Source organism: Peromyscus leucopus, chromosome 4 (assembly GCF_004664715.2).
Source record: "Peromyscus leucopus breed LL Stock chromosome 4, UCI_PerLeu_2.1, whole genome shotgun sequence".
NCBI lineage: Eukaryota > Metazoa > Chordata > Mammalia > Rodentia > Cricetidae > Peromyscus > Peromyscus leucopus.
In genome coordinates this window covers 145,183,447-145,193,160 of record NC_051066.1, presented here as the reverse complement: position 1 = coordinate 145,193,160, position 9,714 = coordinate 145,183,447, and positions in this window count along the sequence as shown.

The following is a 9,714-nucleotide window of genomic DNA, read 5'->3' as shown; positions in this document are numbered from 1 at the left end:
ACAGACAGACAGAGACAGAGAGAAAGAGAGAGAACAATATGTGGGGTGCTAAGCTTCCAGGTGTGGTCATCCTCAAACGGGATTTATACACAAACATTATTCAGCCATAGAAGGCTGGTCCTGGCTTGCAGGTGTACCTGGGAAAGGGGAGCCACAGGTGAGATGGGGGGCATCCATTCTGGAGGGAAGAAGCTCAAGTGGGATGAGAAATGCAGAGAAGAGGTGGGATGAATTGGCCAGGACCATGTCTTACAACACCACCCAGTCAGCACTCACACCAGGAAAAAATGCCAGAATCCCAGACTCTGCCCAACTCAGGGTGGCCAAGGACAAAAGCTGGCCTTCCAGATAAGTCTTGGGAAGTCCTGGGCCACTTGGGAGGTTAACTGCCATCATTGGGAGCCCATTAAAGGAATTCTGTGTTCCCCATTGTGAATTCTATGGTGATATTTTATTTGTGCTGAAATGTGATTTTATTTGTATGTTAATAAATAAAGTTGCCTGGGGGTCAGAGCTAATAGCAAGCCATTTAGCAGAAGTCTGGCAGTGGTAGCACATGCCCTTAATCCCAATCACATGACAGGCAGATCTCTGTGTGTTCAAGCATACAGCCAGCATGGAGACACACGCCTTTAATCTCAATACCAACCATAGAGACCTGGAGGTCTGTATAGACAGGCAGTGACGAGGAGGTCATGTGGTTGGGATTACAACCAATGAGAAGGTAGAACAGAAAGTCAATAAAAAGACAGACACACAGGAAGTAGGTCTCTTTCTCAGGGGAAGGACGGCAGTAGCAGCTGGTGGTAAGAAGGCAGTCTTGGTCTCAGCTTTTGGCTACTGATCTCTGATCTCTGGGCTTTTAACTCTGCACTTGACTCTGTTTCTTATTAAATAAAACCGTTCAGAATTAAATCTACAGAATTCACCACAGAATAATTAGTAAAGGCCTAGCTGACCACATTTGTTTCTGAGGGCCTAACAAGGTCCACAGAACTCTCAGCCTCAACAAGGCCTACTCACTCAGCTCAGGCCATGAGACAAAAGCAGGTGTGGGCAGGGCCTTGCTCAGGCAGAGCCATACTGCCTGCAGTGGTGCTGAGGATGGTCATTCTGCCTGCAGTGGAGCTAAGGATGGTCATTCTGCCTGCAGTGGTGCTGAGGATGGCCATACTGCCTGCAGTGGTGCTGAGGGTGGTCATTCTGCCTGCAGTGGTGCTGATGGTCATTCTGCCTGCAGTGGTGCTGAGGATGGTCATTCTGCCTGCAGTGGTGCTGATGGTCATTCTGCCTGCAGTGGTGCTGATGGTCATTCTGCCTGCAGTGGTGCTGAGGATGGTCATTCTGCCTGCAGTGGTGCTGATGGTCATTCTGCCTGCAGTGGTGCTGAGGGTGGTCATTCTGCCTGCAGTGGTGCTGATGGTCATTCTGCCTGCAGTGGTGCTGAGGATGGCCATTCTGCCTGCAGTGGTGCTGAGGATGGTCATTCTGCCTGCAGTGGTGCTGATGGTCATACTGCCTGCAGTGGTGCTGAGGATGGCCATACTGCCTGCAATGGAGCTAAGGATAGTTCGTAGTTATGTGGAGCAGCACCCGCATCCCCACCCCCATCATCCCAGTGGGACTCCCAGCATGGGTACACCACACTGGATTTAACCCCCCCCCCATGACTTCACCTTGACTCCATCTGCAAAGACCCTGTTTTCAAATAAGGTCGCATTCTTGGTGGCAGAGGATTTTCGCCTGTCTTGGGTGACAGTCACACTCCAAGCATACAGGTGCAACTATGACAGAAACAGCACTGCCATGCTGGAGCTCATATTGTGGGAATGAGACAGGAAGTGCCTAAGAGAACAAGGTGGAATGAGACCAGCAGAACCGGAGAAACGATTGGCAGTAGGGGAGACGTTGAGGCAGAGAAGTGAGGGGCTTGGATTGAGCGGTTGCTGGTGTCCAGAAGACATTGGCTCTTTTCTCCCAGGCAAGTAGGAACCACAGAGGATTTGGAAGAGGCAAGGGAAATGACCTCCCTCAGGGCCTACTGCTGCTGTATTTGAATGGACTTCAGGGAGGCAAGAAACCACAAGGAGATCCCTGGTTGGGGTGCCCAGGGCTGCCTGAAGACCCAGAGGGTTCCCAGCCTGCACCCCTAAGAACACCGCATGGTGCTCAGAGCACAGGCGCAGAAGAACAGGGCTGTAAGTGTGAGGGAGTGGGACCTCCAGCTGTGTTCAGCTCTCCTCCTTTGAAGAACAGGTAACTTGCACACTGTGTGCTGCTGATCTGTTAGTGCCTGTCTAGGCCTTCCTAGGCAGCTACTCACCGTCACCGGCCCCATTACTCCAAATGCTTTGGGCAGAGCCCAGAAGCTTTCAGACCCTCAGTATCTTCCTCTATAAAAGGAAAAGCAATTGCTCCCACAGCAAAAACCCCAGAGGGACCACATAAGTCCAGTGTCCCCTTACCAGCACCGCGTGCCAGGTAAACAGTTGGTGTTCAGACAGTATGTGTAACATCTCTGAGATGAAGTTGGGTAACTAAGGAAGGGTCCCCTTCCTTCTGCAGCCCAGTACATCTGTGGATAGAAATCCTGACACCACCCCAGGAGAGTGGAAGTGACCTCACTGAGTCTCCACCCTAGCCCCAAGATGTCCCACCATGGCCTAGCCACCATGGCACTACCTCCCCAACCAGCAGCACCAAAGCCTTCTACAGAGACCCCACAATCCTCTGCGCCACTCTTCCAGCCCCCTGTGACTCTCCTCTACTCATGTCTCAAGAGTCCAACCAGGGTAAGGAGCCTCCTGAGCAGGTCCTGTTTCGAGTGTTCCATTACTCCCCACTTCCATTTCTTCGCCTCCCCAGCACACGAGGCAGATGGCACCTTCCAGCCCTGCCAATGACCCCATGTGACAACTAGAAGACTCCTAATAGGCAGCCCTGGCCCAGGAGCCCAGCAGCCCATAGGAAGGTGACTTGGGCATCCTGATGTCCAGTTAGCCCGGGCCTTGTCCCTTTCCAGGAAACATGGATGTTATTTAAAAAGGATGTCATGACACACAGCATGTAGGGGCTTAGCTGCCAACACTCTAATGCCGGTTGTGGGCTCTGAGACCAGGCAGCTGGCCAGACACCCAGCAGCTCACTGGCACTTACACACCTCCAGCCTGTACCCTGGATGCCCTTCACTGGGCTGGCACAGACATGACCACCACAGGGTCTGAATAGTACCTCCCTTTTGCCTGTCCTCTGAGCAGCTCTGGACACTGCACAGCCAGGCCTGGCCAAGACTCCCCCAGAGGCCCAGAGATCACCCTGATGGCCCCACCCACCAGGACAGGAGGGAGAGGGCCTTTTTTGTCCCCTGCCTCTCCTAAGAGCTCTTGCTCCAGGCTTTGATCTTCCATAAGCTCGGCAGCTTCTGCTCCCTATCCGCCATGACATTGACAATTGTTTATTAGTTCTGAAATAGCTGAAATCATGTCAAACATTCCGCATGTTAGAAAAATGTTTATGAAGTGTTATCATCGTTTATGTAACCGTGCGTGTTGGGAAAGAAGCATAGATGCCTCAGACCACACAGGCCAAGCCCAGCCTGGCCGTGCCCGGGGAGGGACTGTATCCTGGAGTATGCCCAGGTTCCCCAGCTCTGAGAGCAGATGCTGAGGCCAGGGTGAATTCTAGGTCCTGCAAAACCCTCAGAGCCTGGTCCAAGGCTCTGGGATAGTCCCCTCACTCCCTGGAGGCATCCAACTTTCATGGTTTCAAACTTTCAATGTTTCACTGGGCTCGATCAAGGTCTAGTTCCTCTGGGCTTTGAAGTACCCAGTGGCAGTGCCACGGACAACCTCTGGTGAGGTGGATGCTGAGCTTTCCTGCCTGTCCTACAGGGAGTCCTGAGGGCAAGAAAGGGTTCTATGTTGTGCTCCATGTCACCAGATGGGCCCCAGGGAAGACTTCAGGGTCAATTAGATGGGCATGGGATCCACCCTATCCGTCCTTATGGAAAGCTAGGTTCTGACCCTTGCTGTCACCTCAAATGAGTTTTACTGCATGAATGCCAAAGGGACACATAAGCCAAGTGTGCTGAGCCCGAAGAGTGAGGAAGAACAGCCAGCAGAGTGCAGAGGGCCAGCAGAGTACAGAGGGCCAGCATGTGCAGAGGCCCTGGAGAGAGTGAGGACAAGGCACAGAGAGGCAGGCAGCGGCGGACACTAGAACTGTAGGAGGCAGTGATGGACAGCACAGATTCCAGGGTACAATTACCAGCATATAGAGCCAGGCCCGAGACACAGGTCTCAACCCTGAGGACTGCTGTTGCTTGACTGTTGTGGAGACTCAGACAGTTCCTTCACCTTTCAGAGTCTGTTTTCTGTTTAAATTGTAGCAAACACCCACAGGAATGGCTGAGTTGATACAAAGTATCAGGACAGCAGAAGGGTAGCCAGCACTCGTATCAAAGACATCACGGCAAAATGTACTTGGTAATGTCCTTCCATGGAGCCAGCCTGCCTGTGGCAATAGGTTTGCCCCCTAAAGGAAACCCATGCCCACAAAAGGCCTGTGTACAGATGTCTATGTGAACTCCACTCATAATGACCAGAAAGTAACAATGTGTACATCCACCATCAGTCAGGTGATGCACCCTGGCTCGTCCACACAGGGATTCACCAATAGGCAAGCAGGTGAGTGATGGTTCATCCTCGAGAGGGAATACTATTCAGCCATAAACAGAAACAACATCCAACAGCATCCTGATCAGAAACCAGGGGGAAGAAATTGCAGAGGGTGTGGTTTTCTATGAACTGTCCAAAAAGACCGGATTAACTGCAATGGTCACATGCCTATCCCAACACTTCCACCTGATCACTCTGGACCAGGTATGACATTCCATAAATCATTAACACTATGCCTGTCACCAGGCAACGATTACTGTAAATCAACAGGAGTTCCTGGGATTAGGGAGACATTTGAAATCCTGCTCGAAACACCAGAAGAACTGAAAACAGGTATCCAAGCAAAGCTCACATCTAATGCTCACACCAGCCAAAGTGGAGATGTTCTCCACACCCTTAGAGAGATGGATAGACGGTCACAGCACTTTTCCACATGGCAAAGGAGTGTGACCCCTAGAACACGGTTCCTGGGAAAAGACGCCCAACCCCAATACTGTACATTGCATAATTCCAGTTACATGAAGTGCCCAGCTAGGTAAACTGGGTGCAGGAGGGAGTGGGAAGGAACTATGGAAGGGCCCCGGTCTCTTCTGTGTGGTGGAGTATTTGGAAGTGGGCAGAGGTGGTATCAAAACTAGAGAGTGTACTAAATGTCATTGAATTGTTCACTTTCAAGTGACTTATGGGGCTGGAGAGATGGCTCAGCAGTTAAAAGCACTGGCTGCTCTGCTTGAGTCCAATTCCAAGCACCCATATGGAGGCTCAAAACGGCTATAACTGTAGGTACACTCATGAAACCCAATGCTGTCTTCTGGTGTGCGACGCAAGTGCAGACAAAACACCCATATACATAGAACACAATCAAGTGACTTGCAGGCTTTGGCAGTGCCTGACCCCGGTGCCCACAAAGAGCTGAGGACAGGCCCTGTGAGATTCACCTTGCTCCAAGTGATTCTGTGCTTTATGATTCAGCGCTCCAGCACCTGCAGCAGCAGCTCCCCGGGCAGAAAGACCCCCCTCGCTCCTGGAGCAGGGCATCGAGTCCTATGGACAGGCCCTCATGGATGGCAGGGCTCTGGATGCACGTCTCTGTCAGGACTCTGTTCATACCACAGAGCCTCCCAGGATGAATTTGCTCCTTTTTATCAGGTCACTCAAGCTAATCCTTAAGATAAAATAAATGTTCCTCTGACAAGGAGCAAATGACAGATAGAACTTCCCACTGGAAAGAGCAAGATGCAACCTGGTCTTCCTTCTGAACCCAGAGAGCCAGGCTTTTAAGGGGCTGTGGTCCTGTGATATATCCTGTTACCCAAGGGCATCCTAGTGCTTACTCCCCCCAGCCCCATTGCCATGATACACCCATACCCATCCCATGCCTCTGCCTTCCAGCTATCCCCAGGAGGACTTTTCCTGCTGAGTCTGAGCTTCACCGAGAGGGTCATCAGAGGGGAGGCCACACCCCACATCCCATCCAGGGCACTGAGACCCAAGGGCAGAGACATCTTCTCCCTTCCCATATCTTCATTGTTTAATTGTTTTTAGGCCATAAAATTCTGACTTTAATATTTTCAACTCTTGTTTCTCATAAAAAACATTAGTATTTCTCTAAAGACACGCAGACCATTAATGTATCTTTATGATGTGCGCGGGATCCTTGGTGCCTGGACCGCAGCCTGCTGACACCAGACCCTGGCCACGCAGCACTAGTTACAACATCTGTGTCTGACGCCGTCCCTGCATGCACGGCAGGGCAATGCAGTTTTACTGTCTGTGACGTGCCAGCAGACAGCCCAGCCCAGTCCTAGGACCTGCTCTCTCATCACCAACACCTCTGTCCCCTCTGTCTGCCCTCCTCCAAAGTCACAGATCAAGTTATCCTGACCGACAGCCATTTACAGTTCCCATCACAAGCTCATTAAGTTCCTCCAACTCCAGGAAGCGGAGGCCACTCTAGGCAGACACACAAGTCTGGGAGCCCTGCCATCACAGCCCCAGGCCCGGGGACAAATGAGCAGAAAAACAAGTCCATGCTTCTCAAGTTCAGTCCACAAGGAGGCCCAGAACTGCCCAGAAGACTGCCACATTACCTGTCAGTGGCATCCCTCAGCACCCTTCCTGTCTGTTAGATAACACACATCTGACCTGTCCCCAACTTGTCGGGAACAAAAGAAGCTGCTAGGGGAGGATTCTGCCTGGCCCCGGGGCCGTCTTCCAATGACCCCCATACAGTCCAGGAGCAGCTGAAACCATGAAGGCCAAGTGTGACTGGAGCAGCTACGGTTTGTCCCAGCCCGATCCTGGGGAAGAAAGGTCAGCCCAGCATAATGGGATCTCCAGCAAGAGGTCGAGAAAGGAAGAGCAGAGGTCAGACTGAGTACAGCTCACAGGTCTCTCCAGAGCTGAGACTTGGGATTCCTAGGCAGGTGAAGTAGTGCACACCTTTAATCTCAGTGCTTGGAAGGTGGAAAGCAGGCAGGTCTCTGAGTTTGAAGCCATCCTGGTCTAGTGTGAGTTCCGGGACAGCCAGGGCTACACAGAGAAACCCTGTCTTGAAAACCAGGGGGGAAAAAACTTGGAATTCTAAAACCATGGCAACCAAGGAAAATACGAGCCATTTAAACATTTTTACTTCTTTTTATTCTGTTTTTGATTTTTTTGAAACACAGTGTCATGTAGCCCAGACTGAGCTCAAACTTACTGTGTATCTGAGACTGGCCTTCAATCCCTTATGCTCCTGCCTCTACTTACTGAGAACTGGATTACAGGCATATACTCAAACTTTTATTTCAACTGAATATTTTTTGTAGATAATTGTGGGTTCACAGGCAGAAATGGATCCTGCCATTTCAGGCAAGGGTCTAGTAGTAGGTGGACTTCTAAAGACTGCTTGCTGATGGTTCTCAGCCATAAAATTAAGCCACCTGAGGAGTCTTTGAAGATCCGCAGGCCTGAGAGCTAGAGATAGCCCAGTGACTAAAGTAGTTAAGAGTACATACTGTGCTTGCAGAGGACTTGAGTTCGGTCCCCAGCACCCATACCACACAGCTCGTAACCACCTGTAAATCCAGCTGCTGGAGGAGCAGACACCTCTGGCCTCAGAAGGTACCTGCACTTGAATATGCATACCCACACACAAAAATACACATACACATAATTTTTAAAAATAATAAAATCGATATATTTTTCGAATATCCTTAGGTCTGGGTATATAGATCAGTAGTAGAGCATTCTCCTAGCATACAGGAGTTCCTGAGTTCAGTGCCAAGTACCACAAGAAAAGAAAGAAAATTGGGGCTGGAGAGATGGCTCAGAGGTTAAGAGCAATGACCGCTCCTTCAGAGGTCCTGAGTTCAATTCCCAGCAACCACATGGTGGCTCACAACCACCTGTAATGAGATCTGGTGCCCTCTTCTGGCCTGCAGACATATATGCAGGCAGAACACTGTATACATAATAAATAAATAAATCTTAAAAAAAAAATTTCAAAAAAAATGTTTAAAAAAAAAAGAAAATTTAGCCTCTTGATGATTCCTCAAAAGTTAAGCATACATCCAACATGACACATCACTTCTGCACCTAGATATGAGTTTGTACCAAGACAGCTGAAAACAACATTTACCCCCCCCCCCCCCCAAATCAAGCACATACCTGCCTCCTCAGCCCTCAGAATGCAGAGGCAAGAGTTCAGTAACAGCCTGAGCTGGAGTTGTCCTCTGACGTCCATTAAAGCCTCCTTGGTCTTTTGGAACAGATTTCACTTTGTTACCCTGGCTGGCCTGCAATGCTCTATGTAGGCTAGGTTGGCCTCGAATTCATGGAGCTCTCTACCTGCCTCTGCCTCTCAAATGCCTGGTCATAACAGCCCTCTTGACAACAACTAATAATGGAGTCAGAATATCAGCAGGGTCTTTAGCCCTGAGAAGGGGGGCAGCCCTACTGTGTGCAATGAGAGACCAGACCATTTGGATGAAATGCCCAGAGCAGGTCAGTCCACTAACTGAGAAGTCCAGTGGATTATCAGAGGAAAGGGCAACTGCAGATAGACCTAGGGTTTTCTTCTGGGTGAGAACGTTCTGGAATCAGAAAGCCACCATGGTTGTGTAGACTTGTGTAGGAAACATCTCTGAATGGTTCATGCTAGGGTGGCTATAATGCTAGCCAGAGAAGGACCTGGAAGGAAGCAGACTCATCCCAAGCAGAGGGAACCTGGGGGTGGCGCGGGGGGGGGGGGGGGGGAGGGACGACACACAATAAAAGGAGACTTTGGCCTTATTCAGCGTGCTTCAGTGCTTGGCAAAGTGGGTCATCCTTGCAGTGTCTGTGTTATCAAAAAGCAACCTCAAAAACAGCGTGCTAACACAGAGGTCATGTGGAGGGTAGATGAGGGACGCCCCTCCCCTCCGGTTGCCTCCCCAGTACTGTGCGTCCAGTATTGAGTATGTTGTCAACTGCCATGAGAAAGTCCCTTCCCTTCTCTTTTCCACACAGAAGTCTGTCTGCAGGAAGGTGGAGACAGGGGCCCTAAACTTCACAGAAAGAAGCCCTGCCCTGCAGGACCCCTTCTCTGGGGCCATATTAATAGGTGACACATTTATCTGGGGACTGGGGCTGCAGGGCTGGACTGGCTTGGTACTGGCCACCCACCTAACCCCTTATCTATTAGTCCAGTAACACAAACATCAGTGGCTGGGCAGCTTTTAAAGGTGTGCTCACAGGCAGCTGTCTTTGAAGCCTTATCTCCAGCCCTCCCTACTCAGGGATAAAAGCCTAGGGCCGCCTCACCTCTGGGCTGGGTCTTTTGCCCCCAACTGGCTCAGGAGGCTGGGGTAGGGGCCATGGGAGCTTCAGGGGTAGCCTCAGTGTCTCTAGCATCAGCAGGACCCAGAGGAGCCCTCCTGGGCTCAGAGGTCACCTACATTCTTTGAAACTTGGACCACCTGCCCACTCTGACTTACTCACCACTGATTGGGTGCATGAGTGAGGATGTCAACGGAAGACTTCCTGGTCCTCACAGAAGCCCTGCAAAGAGCGTCAC